Source organism: Oryzias melastigma, linkage group LG10 (genome assembly GCF_002922805.2).
Source record: "Oryzias melastigma strain HK-1 linkage group LG10, ASM292280v2, whole genome shotgun sequence".
Lineage (NCBI taxonomy): Eukaryota > Metazoa > Chordata > Actinopteri > Beloniformes > Adrianichthyidae > Oryzias > Oryzias melastigma.
Window position 1 is genome coordinate 24,244,418 of NC_050521.1, and position 11,738 is coordinate 24,256,155.

An 11,738-nucleotide genomic window follows, 5' to 3' on the forward strand; every position below is an offset into this window, starting at 1 on the left:
ACATTCAGTCTACAGTAAACATGTTTCACTCGCATGTAAAAATAGTTTTGATGCAGTAAAAAAAGCCAAGGTTGAGGTTTCATTTCCTCTTTAGATCACGGCTAGAAAACATTCAACCCTTTCCAAATCTGAACAGAAAAAACAGTATTTCATCAGACCACCTTTGCCTTTGATTATGACATTTTTTCATCATTTTATAACGTGATTGCAATGTCACAACTTTTATTTCAGAACAGAATTGAAGCTTTATGCATCCGATTCACGTGCCAAGTTTATTTTTCCAAAAGAAGGTTTTCTTTGAGGTGAATGAATGCATGATTTTATTAAATTGTTGCTATTTTTCCCCTTTTTATACTCTTATCTGGATAAATAGTTTGTGATTTGCATGCTAGAACGGCACTGAAGTGACAGAAAAGTTACCAGAACTTCCAACCAACCCAAAGTATAAGACTGTAGACCTTAATCGCCTTAAAGTCATTTATTTAGAGTCAAGTTATTCACAACAAATTTGGACTTAAATGGACATTTACACACTCAGCACTCTTGCCTGTAAGTGGCATAAGCCTCTCCCTCCCTGAAGACAGTAAGACCATGTTTATGGGACAAAAAAAAAGTCTCAACTTTAGGAGGAGTTTAAATACCTGATAAGAGTAGAGATGGGTATTTGCCACAACCAGTTACTATGGTTGGTGTAGTAAAGTGGGCGACAACAACAAAAACGGCAACATCCATCTATTTTCTAAACCGCATTGTCCCTTTTGGGGGTCATGGGGCGTAACCCAGCCACTTCCAGGCAAAGGCAGTCTTTCTGACAGAAATAAAATTCACAAGAAGCGGACTTAAAGCTAGTGTGGAGCAGGGGAATCAAACTCTTCAACCAAAAGAAAGCGTTGCAACGACCTGCTTATGTGTTCTTTGGGTGGTTTGTTTGTACTTCTTCTGGGATTCATTCATGATGCATTTGTGAAAACTTTGCATAAAAAGACCACAAATGTTCTCACTTTTTTCACATTCACATATGACCAATTTTCATCTGTGCAACATGCACAAACGGTGGCAGTGTGCCACGGCTTTTAAGATCTAGTACACATGCAGTAGTGATGTGTAAGGCACCAAAGCATCAATTCTAAGAAACGCTGCCTGGTAGGGAGTCGAAAGAGTCGACTCTCAAATGATAGGAGCAGATTCTTTCCTTTTTTCTACTGCGTGCTCTCTGCCTACCCATTCACATCATAAGTAATTTGTGTGTCAGCGATATCGAGTTTCAACGTTAAGTCATTGGTATAGATGCCATCTGAGGTCCTGAGGTGCAATTTGAGCGGTAAGATCAAATATTAGAACAATGGCGAGGTCGCCACGTCGCTTTAACCAATCAGGGACTCAGCTATGGGCACGTGATGCGTTCAGTGACTCAATCATTGCTCTCATCCTGAGCTTCCATCCATTTTCTTAACCTGCAGCTGCTGGGTTGCCTGTCGTTTAATTCTTTAAAACAATAAATGAAAAGCTTAAGTAACAAAAAATAAAACAAAAAAACTAGCCAACATTTCATTAAAATATTTAACAAAAGAATGTTTTGAAATGTAATAAATGATACATTTTGGCAATTTTATACACCGTACAATTAAGCATTTTTAACATATAAAGCAATATTTCTTTGTAACATTAGGGTAAAATAAAGGCCCACAACAATCCTTTGTAGAAATCAAGACTCGAAAGAGCCGAATTGAAAGAATCGCCTTCCGAGAAAGAATCAAAGTGCCCATCAATCTTGATTAATCAGTGAGAAAAATAGTCAAAAATGTCTCTAGGTACTTTTTTATAAATATAAATTTATGTTTGACCTGATGGTTGCAGGGTGTCTAGTAACTTTGATTTAAAGTCACGAAAGTGACTTTTTAAAATTCTGTTAGTAGAAGGGCTCAGTTTTTTTCCCCTTTTATCTACTGCATGTATATACAACATGTTTCAGTATGTGCATTTTTGTAAGACATTTAATTAAAAAGAAAGCTCCATTTAGTTTTTTCAATAACCTTGTAAGTTTCTTTCTATAATTGAAACAGAAATGAAATTGGAAAAAGACAAATATTTAAATCTATTCTAGCAAGATTATTCCAGAGACTTCCTTTTGTTGAATGATTGAATTTGAGTCTAAATCTGTTTGTTCGGCGCATGAAAGCGAGCTGGCGTTACCATGGCAACAAAGGCAAATCTGATAGTTTTATGTGATGAACCTGTGATGCTTTGCACTTTAACCTCCTATACAGTTAAAGTGTATCTGTATGAAACTGTGACATGAAGCTGCTTCTCACCTTTTGTGGCCATAGCCCTCTGTCATCATCCCTGACTTTTCTATTTCCAGTCCTTCATTTGTGTTGGTTTCATTGATCAATATCTCCGACAACCTGGAGGATTTCCATCCCCGCTCAAATACAGGATGCTTGAAATGAAATTCACCTCTGAGATCCAATTTCAAGCCAAAATAAAAGAAAACTTTGAACATCAACTTTTCATCAACTTCAGAGCAACTTAATTATTATCACGTCTTTTCACTTTGAACAGAATTGTTAGTCACTAGCGTTGTCAAATCATGTTTGATTTCTCCCTGAAGGACCTCTAGTAATACAATCATTGTAAAACTCAAGAATTAATAAAGGAAATGAATTACACGTCTGATTCTTGACGGATTGTTCTGAGAAACGGGAGGAATTTCAGTTTAACTGGTTTAATTAATGTGGGCAGATTTTATGAAACACGTACAGCTACTGACATTTTAAATGTGCTTCTATTTTCTAATTGTCTGTAAAAACATTTCCAAGAATGTCTTTGAAAGTTGACCTTTTGTTCGGAAATACTTGTAAACAATTGAGCAATTTTCTGTTGATGATAACTATGACAAGAACGAAGAAATCTATAAATGTCCTAAATGATGAAAGAGTTTGAAAAAATAACCATATTTTGAAGTTTTATTTCAAAAGTTAACTTGTATCCAGGGGCGGACCTAATATTAGGCAAAGTAGGGGATCTCAACACATTGGAGGCCCCAAGCTGAACACTCAAAATAAAGTAACATGACTTCCACACCCACTATTATTTAAATTTTCCAGTATCAAGTAAGGCAGCACAGAGACATTCTTCAAAGAGATCTTTTAGAAAGAGGTAACTTGATTCATTGTTATCAGAGCAGCTGTGAAAGTTTTTTTTGTTGATGCAATAAAGTAAATGTGCTGTCCCTTCTGAATTACAAGACATTTATCAGCAAAATATATTTTAGTGAAGGCAGGATTTAATGTTCACGTACCAAGGAAAAGAAAATCTTTAAACATGCAGGCAGACGAGATAATAATTCTGTCTAAATTCAAGGTCCAACTTGTTTTAAACTAATGAGCAAGTTTTGAAAAAAATAAACAAAAAAAAACTAAAATGAGCCATTTTCTGCAGATCTGTTTCCCTTTGTCAGAGAACTACAAGGAGAATGACGTGTTTGCATCCAATTATATTAATAAAAATATTCATTTTTTTAGTTTGTAAAAAGGCCTTGACTGTGGATAAACAAACTATTTTCAATGGCTTAAACTGCATGTCCGTTTCTCTGACCATAGAAAATAATGTCATGAAATGCGGCTTAATTGATGTGTACTGTGGATATTTTACATTACAGCAATCCATTTATTTTGGAATGAAAACGGGACGGAGCTGCATGAGCGAGGTTATTGGCAGAGGGATGGGCCGTCCTGCCTCCCACCAATACATCTTATTTAACTGACCAAGTGTTTTAATAAAGGTCAGTTAAATCAGACGTGCTGGTACGGGGGAGCATGCAAAACAGCCTGCACACTGCAAAATGCTCCAGTGGTTTCAGGAAACCCCAAAGAGCAAAAAGTCTGGGTGGATTTTTACTTCATGGGGCAACTATTGATATGTTTTAACTACAGTGGGGCAAAAAAGTATCTGACAGTCAGCGATTCTGCAAATTTTCCTACTTTAAAAAGATAACAGTGTATAATGTTTATCATAAATAATGGAAAAGACTAAGAGAAAAAAAAAAGAATTTAAGCCAGTGAAAGAATTTATTTTAATAAAAAGTGCAAAAGTATAAAGTTCCTAGAAAAAATGAGTAATTCTGTCCGCCACAGACCTGATAATTCTTCTTGAAATAGCTCTTCTATCTTCCACTCGTTACCCGTTTGAGCTGGTTCTCCATATAAAAGACACCTGTCCACACCCCTAAGCAGTCAGAGTGAAACCTCTCCACCTTGACCAAAGAGCTATCAAAGGACACCAGGGACAAGATTGTACATGAAACCTGGAGCTCCATGGAAGATCTCACCTGGTGAGGTACAAATCTTCTGAACCATCTGAAGTTCTGGATGAGCCATAGAAGGTCATGTGATCAGGTGAGACTATTGGTTTAAACGCTACATGCTGTGTTTGGAGGGAAGAAGTTTCACCCAAAGAACACCATATCCATTGTGAAGCATGGTGGTGGTAACATCATGTTTTGGGACTGCTTTTCTGCAAAGGCAACAGAACGATTGATCCCTTTGACGAGGATGAATGGGGCCGTGTATGGTGAGAGTTTGGGCAAAAAAAAAAAACTTCCTTTACCAAGATCATTGACGGTAAAACATGGCTGGATCTTCTAGTATGATTGATCTCAAATACATTGCCTAGGCAACCAAGAAGTGGTTACATAGAACAAATATTTCACACTTCTGGAGTAATCTTGTCAGGCGATGGACCTCAATCATAGAGAATCTGAGGGGAGTTGAAAGTCAATGCTTCCCAACAAAAGCCATAAAATATTGCCGCTCTTGAGAAGATCTGCATGGAGGATTGGACCCAAATAGCTATTGAGTGTGGAAACAACCAGTCTTAATTACAATTTTCTCCCCCATTATTCAAAGAAGTTCTTTTAAAAAATGTGATTTTCTGGATTTTTTTTTTACATTTTGACAAAGAATAGGAACAACTTGCAGAATCACTGAGTGACACCACTGTAGATGCTCCATCTCTGCTTTCCAGCTGTGTCCCTTCTTCGTTCTGCACTTATCTCCTTGCAGAGTTCAGATAGCTGGAAGGCCGGCGCATCTGAAAGTGATCGGGAGCTGACGTGACGCCCCACATGATGAATGCTGAACTTGAACCTGGCAGTCTTTTGGACCAATTAGTGTCACATCACTCGTGAAACCAAAGGTGTCCCCGCGCCAGGCTCACACACACCACTGCAGACAGGCATAAGTACAGCCGCGCTAACTTTCATCCTTAATCCCCCCCCTCCCCATCTGTTGCGTGGCCCCTGTCAGCTAAATGTCACCTAATAACATCATAAGCTTGTCAACCTTTCCCCTCTTGTCTTGCACACACAGAAAGACACATACTGCACTCACACTTGGTCTGACACAAGTAAAGTGCTGCGTGTGATGCCTTCTGTCTTGTACTTTTTTAAGTGTTGTCTCTTCCACTCATCTTCTGTGCCCTCTGTTCCTCCTCTTCTCTTTTTCCCGTCCGAACAAGTACAGTCCAGCTCCATCATGGCCTCAGCATTAACTTCACCACCCCAACCTCTACGTCCTCTTCATCTCCTCAGCTGTCTCCTCTCTGCCGTGAAAGTTTACTTTTGTGAAGTGAAAAGTCTCCTGATTGTTTAGTTGAAGTGACACTGAGGGCTTGTTCACACTATTGCCTGTCCTTTGTTTTCAGTCAGATCATCCACACACAGATGGTCTTTCAGCTCATGCCGGCCTCACCGCTTGTTACATCACAGATAACAACCTTTTCATTCCATTTCCTGTTCTTTTTTAGCCGATGAGGGGTAGAACAGCTGAAGGATCCGCTGATCGAGAAGCTGTCAACAAGCCGTAGAAGAGACAGGTGGGTTGATGTTTCAGACAAACATGGTACAAGCATCAAATTTGAATGTACCATGGGATTCCCTCTTTCAGAAAAGAATGTTAATCATCGGAAGAATCCAAAATGGCCGCCATTTGTAAAGATGGCAACTTTTCTGGCAGATTTTACCCTTTTCTCAAAGAGGAGATCCCAAAGTATACCAAATTTGGTGCTTGTACAACAAAATGCACAATTATTTTAACCCTTTAACACCCGTGACGCTTAAATACAAAATATTTAACATGCTGTAACCTTTCAGCCGTTAACACGATAATTTCAGTAGATTCTGAAGGAAAAAAGCGGCTCGACGAGCCTTCATCTGCTTTTTATAACCATTTTTATAATAACAGGAATATTTTAAAGATTAACTCTTTAAAGTATAGATTGCTGTCGAGAAAAAGTTCAAAAGGAGCAAATAAACCAATATTCTACACTAAAAAGAAAAAAAAAACAGGTAAAAGTAAACTATACCTTAAACATTTTGAATGATTTCCTATCAGAGGATTTTTAATCAATTTGCATAGTTTTGCATGTACCACTTCTATCAATAAAAATAATATCTACTGCAAGAACTCAAAGTGGATAAAGAAAAAAGTTTTACACAAATTTTTATTCAGTACAAGTCGGGCAGAAAAGCTCAGAAGACTCAAAAAAAAAAAGTGATGACATGTAAAAATGTTAAGCAGAACTTCTAACATCTTTTGCCTGGTTTTTCTTTCCTTTTTGACAAACAAAGGCAGCGGTGGAGACTCTCTGGTGGTTCATGAAAACAGATCCTGAAGCTACCACATGAATATTAATGGGATGAGATTCACAGTCTGTCACTGCTTTTTGTGAATTTAACTAACTTGTTTAATCAGAGACTTTTTGCAGCCTTTAAGTAAAAACTATAAATAAAAAGATGAGCAAGCCTACGTCATTGAGGTTTTTTCCATAGATTTCTGTCAGTTTAAAGTTTTTTTGTCTCAATTTAAAAGCGCCATACAGATAAAGAAAAATCAGGGTTGACTTTGAGAGGATTGATAAACAATTTACCCTAATAAATGAGTATAATGGAAAAAGTTTTAAGACTGAAATGGTTTAATAGAGCCTATATTTTTTATATTATTTTTCCAAAACAAACTTCAATTCAGGGGCTACACAGTGTTGGCAGTAGTTGGCTGGTTCAAATCCAAGTTGGGACTTTTCTATTTGCACGATTTCCCTCTGCATATGTGGGTTTTCTCTGTACATTCTGGTTTCCTCCCACAGTCCAAATTCAACATTTTTGTTTTATTTCACCACAATTATAAGTTGTCATAGGCATGCCTGAAAGAACTGATTTGTGTGACCCCGTTAACCAACAATTCAAGTGTAAGATGACGTTCTCCACAAACTTACATCGTGCAGCAGCCGTCATGGTGCAGCCGGCCTCTGGACCTGGAGAGCATCCTAAAGGGCAGAGAAGACATTTTTACAGCCAGATCTGTGCTTGAACTTCCACAGCAGATGAAAGATTTATTGCAGCTTCTAGGGTTTGACAAACAGCACAGAATGTCTTGTTTTCAGCTGCTAGCTCAGCAGGGAGCCTTCAGAGACGCAGGGAAAAAACAAACAAGTGGAGGAGAATCAGATGAGGATGCATGGAAACAGAAAGAGGAGCTTAAAGAGATAAAACAGGAAAGACAGGCTATGGGAGTTGTAATTATAAAAAGGCATCTTCAGTGAATGGAGGTAAACAGAGGTGTCCACGTTATCACACGAGTAGCAGATAAGAGTTTGATTTGCAGAGCCCGGCTGCATAGAAACTCATAAAGCATCTAATCCACACTCCACCCATGATGTGTTCTTAGAGTCTACACACACCACACCATGTTGACTCAATGATCACTCTCTCTGCACTACAGACACTCCTTTATCATTGATCCCCACGTTAATATACACTCTAGAACTGTAGGTGGCGATGTTTATGAACAATGAGGCTCCACTGTCACTCAATAACAACCTTCAACTTTGGCCATGAGATGAGGGTTTCAAACACATGGTTAAGATCACTAATTACTATTGACTTTGTGAAGCTTCATGTAGCAGTAAAAGGCTTCATGGAGCATTTAAAGGTTTCATGAAGCACGAAAAACCTTCATGGAGCAATATAAGGCTTCACGGAGCATTTAACCCTTCCGCTATCTCTGGGGTCCAGATAACTCCAACCGTATATTGATGTGTGATTCCTTCCATGACAATTGTGGACAGGATTTTATGTCTGTCATGGACATTAGTGAAACTCAAAAATCAATGATAAAACCAAACAAACAAAAAAAAAAAATTCAGCGCACTGTCTTGTGGGGTCCAGATGACCCCACTTTAATGTAAACAAGCTAAGGAGAGTGGAAGGGTTAAAGGCCTCATGAACTATGAAAAGGCTTCATGTAGCATTTAAAGTCTCCATGAAGGATGAAAAGTCTCCATGAACAATGGAAAGGGTTCATGTGGCAAGAAAAGGCTTCATGGAGCATTTACAGGCTTCATGCAGCACAAAAAAGCTTCATGAAGAATTAAAAGTCTCCATGAACTATGAAAAGGCTTCATGGACTATGAAAAGGCTTCATGGAGCTTTAAAAGGATTCATGAAGCACGAAAAGTCTCCATGAAGAAAGAAAAGGCTCTGTGTAGCAATCAAAGGCATCATGTAGCATTAAAAGGATTCATGAAGCACGAAAAGTCTCCATGAAGAAAGAAAAAGCTTCGTGAAGCAGTAAGAGGCTTAATGAAGCATTAATAAGCTTCTTGGAGCAATAAAAGGTTTCATGAAGCATGAAAAGGCTTCATAAAGGAATAGATGTGTTTGAAATCATGCAGGCAGGTGCAGCGCTGTGCAGAGTGATGCATGTTGGGTAATTTTTGCTCTGACATCACATGTCACCCATCTAAAAATATCACAAGAAAGGGGCGGGTGAAAAGCATCTACCTAGTTGAGTGCAGCTGGAAATCTAGCACTGCGCTGACTAAAAGCCACCTAGATGACTACAAAATAATGCATCATGGTAAACGGTGTCTTGATTGTTCTTGAAGCTCATTGTGATGCTGATCAGAAATACCTGGCACAAAATGAAAGACATCTTTTTCCATTTTGTAACTCTTTCTGGAAAGTATTAAATCACTGATAAAATAAACAGTATTTAAACAGTGTGTTACCTTTAATTTCAAGTTTGTTTATTTCTCTGGGACAGCGCACATTACAATAACCCAGCGGCTATTTTTCATCAGTCGTCCGCAGACAAATGTTAAAAATTAATATAAAAAACATTCTAGTGAAGATCATGCCAATGAGGAGAGGCATATTAAAATTACTCACACATGCAATTTTAATTTTCCTTACACATGTGCTCCATCATGAGAAAAATACTACAAGAACATGCTACAAACACAATTTTCAGTGGAGGGGGTTGTAAAACCAATGCTTAATGTTTTTCAGTGTCACTGCAGCAGAGACGTCTCTCTGTTTGCACTTGCTATTGACTTCTCACCAAATGTTTTTTTTTTTTTAATTAATGATACATTTCTAACCCAATCTCCACTTTATTAAATACTAATCTGATGTCAAACATAAGTGCTTGATAAATTACTAAGGGAAGCATTGTATTTTTAGAAATTGTTTATTCTTACCTTTTATTGATCTTAACAAGTCTTGGAAAAAAATCAGCAAATTATTTTGATGTTTTATACTCTTAAACTGGAGTTTCTCCTTCTAGTTAACTTTAACTTTAAGCAAAGATCAAAACATGCTTCTTTCTACAATCCTGCACATCTGAACGATGTGTGTTTAATTGACTTCACCTGGTTCCAATTACCAGTAAATGTCCAAACTAATGTGTGAGCAGAAGCTGCACATAATCTGAGTGTTGATCTTTTCAATGCTGAAATCAGTTGTGTAATGTCCCTAAAAAAAGCTTTTTACTGCAAAAAAACAAAAAGAAGGCTGAGTAAATATATATATAAAACAGTGCAAACAAGCTACCTACTCCAAATGATTTTAAATGAGTTTAGGAGGCTTCCAATTTGCTGAAAAGCTGCCCAGACTACTAAAGATCACATCCCAATGCAGAGATCGATTTCATGACACAGCGAGGAGAGCCAGACAGGGTTTGGCAATAAATTGAAGAGACAATTTGGTGACAGAGGGGGCCATCCAACAGCCAACCTTACTGAGAAGCTGCATCCACTTTTCTGTCCCGGAATACTGAAGGTTTATGATGAATTTTTCTATCAATAAACTGTGAATATAACAGACCAATATTTATTAATTTTCCCCTGTCATTTTTTTAATACTCATAGGTACTATTAATTCTGCACCTTACACCTCACTGGGTAAGATGTTTTTGTATTTCATTTAGTCTATGTCTGCCTCATTATGAGGAGGGGTTTTCTGGAATCTGTTCCAGCTATTGGCCAAAGGCAGGGTCCATCCTGGACAAGCTGCCAGAGACATTTCCTCTGATCAAAGGTGGAAAGTCTAAGCACATCAGTAACTTCTTACCAATCTCTCATGTAGACCATCCATCCATTTCATCCCTTAAGGCAGGGGTGTCCAAATCCAGGCCTTGAGAGCCGGTGTCCTACCTGTTTCCAAACCATACTACCATTGAAGCTCCTTATTGGTTAAACACACCTGATCCAGGTAATCAACAGCAGATAAGGCAGGGTTTCTGGAAGACACCCTGTAATTTAGAGTAATCAATCTGCTTATCAAGCACGTCTTTGGACTGTTGGAGGAAGCCAGAGTTCCCAGAGAGGGAGAACATGCAAACTCCACACTGAAAGGCCCCAACTGGGACTTGAACCAGGGCCTTGTTGCCAACCACTGCACCACCATGCAGTCCTCACGGAGATTAAATACTTGCGAAAAAACAAGACACAGGAAAAACCTAAATAAAAAACAGTTTTTAAAAGTAAAGTAAGTCCGTACAACTCAAATTATTCATGAATAGTCTTCACATTCTCACTCAATTGTCCCCAACTTGTCAATTTTTGATTTGCTGGTCATGTTCCCATTAATTCACAGGTCCCCAACCCTCGACACACAGTACCGGATACAGTACCGGCTGCGATAACAGACGCAGAACAGGTACCAATCATACGTCCTGGTAGCCCACTGGTACCGGTCGGCATCCCAAGGGTTGGGGACCTCTGATTAGCATCTGTGGCCCAGTACCAAGCAGGCCTCGGATCGGTACTGGTTTGTGACCCGGAGTTTAGGAACCTCTGATTTAATGGGAACAGCCAACACATCAAAAAATGACGAGATGGGGACACCCAAAACATCAAAAAGTGACGATGAGGGGGCTCGAATCTTAGGACAATATGTAGGGAGAGAGAATGTGTTAGAATAATACCATGAACAGGTACAGTCATAAAAGTTGTGAGATAAAACTGAGTTCTCTATGACCCTCCACAACCCCAAAACCCACAGGACACATACGGGTCAACCCCTGAGGCATTTCCTGAGCAAGTCAAAATGTAGAGTTTGTCAAAGCCAAATTGTTCCAAAGTTTCAAACCTCAAGTTCAAGTGAAGTTTAATGCTACGCTCACACCACCATCAGCAACACGTGTTTGAACACCATATGCCAAAAGTGCGTTCAGGTTCTTGAATGCACCGTGTGAATGTTGCATCTTGGCTTAAAAGAGCCAAATCAGTAGAGACAGTTGAGAATGGTTCTTTCACCAGACATTTACAATCAGTGCATGTTTTCTGGTGTGTTTTGTTCCTTTGGATCATTTATGACTGAGGTCAAAACATAATAGTGTGTTCTGAGTGTTTGAATCTCTTCAGATCTTAGTGTAAAAGTGTGTTCTGACATCGGAAAG

The 11,738-nt window shown here is 38.6% G+C and overlaps 1 long non-coding RNA gene across 2 annotated transcripts in view; it reads right to left on the reverse strand.

Moving 5' to 3' along the window:
• The window catches only part of LOC112153612, a 26,591-nt gene extending 16,179 nt beyond the window's left edge, over window positions 1-10,412 (reverse strand). For both annotated transcript variants that reach the window (XR_004948569.1, XR_002920517.2), the window contains exons 1-2: window positions 9,538-10,412; window positions 7,273-7,323 (exon numbers count right to left, since the gene is read on the reverse strand). This is a non-coding gene — a long non-coding RNA (uncharacterized LOC112153612). The remainder of the gene's footprint in view (window positions 1-7,272; window positions 7,324-9,537) is intronic.
• Window positions 10,413-11,738: the final 1,326 nt, after the last annotated feature.